Source organism: Pempheris klunzingeri, chromosome 13 (assembly GCF_042242105.1).
Source record: "Pempheris klunzingeri isolate RE-2024b chromosome 13, fPemKlu1.hap1, whole genome shotgun sequence".
Taxonomy (NCBI): Eukaryota; Metazoa; Chordata; class Actinopteri; order Acropomatiformes; family Pempheridae; genus Pempheris; species Pempheris klunzingeri.
The window spans coordinates 17,737,966-17,738,778 of record NC_092024.1 but is presented as its reverse complement, the minus strand read 5'-3'; positions in this window follow the sequence as shown (position 1 = coordinate 17,738,778).

Below are 813 nucleotides of genomic sequence, written 5' to 3'. Positions count from 1 at the left end.
TGCCTCCAACAGGTTGGTATTTACTCATCCTGTGAAATATCTCAACATCTACGACATGGATTGGTACAAAATTTGGTACAGACGGACTATGGTGGTGGAGAGGTCAGTGGGGCCAGGTGGTACCACTTAGCTGGCTTATGTTGTCAATAGTACCAGGAAAGGCAATTTAATGGTCTATGATATCTACGAAACAAGGTAAAATCCAATGACTAAGTGATTCTTACTCAAATTGAGATCATTGGCTGTGGTTAGCTTGGGAATCTCCTGAATGTTTTCTGCCAAGAACAATCAACATTGTGCCACACTCCCTAGACATTTCCTGTTTTGGTCCACGTTTGTCATGACAACAGTGACGCCAGCCACAGTGATTTAGTACAGAGCTGCATACATCATGTATGCCAGTCACAGTCCAAGCCCTTAATGAACTGAACTGGCATCAAATCTTTTCCTGCACTTGGAGAGAGAAAAAAACCTTAGTTACCTTGAAGTGTCCCAGTGTCTGTTTCAAGTGGAAATTTGTTTAGATAAAATGGCACCTCTAGAGATGTAAAAGGATTTGATACCATACCACACCAGAAAAAGTAGCAATGTAAGAAAATCTGCTTTTCAGGTAAACAAACAGGGCACTTTGCAGTTCATGGCTGTAAAGTACACTCTACTGCGCACCAGTGCAGACAAACATACTTACAGTACACAGTGTGTGTACACAAGGAGGGAATGATGACGAACATCTGTGAGAGAGATGTTTGTGTATCTGAGGGCAGAGCAGGGAGGCGTATGGGGCAACCATAACGAATATTCAAAGAGAGTAAA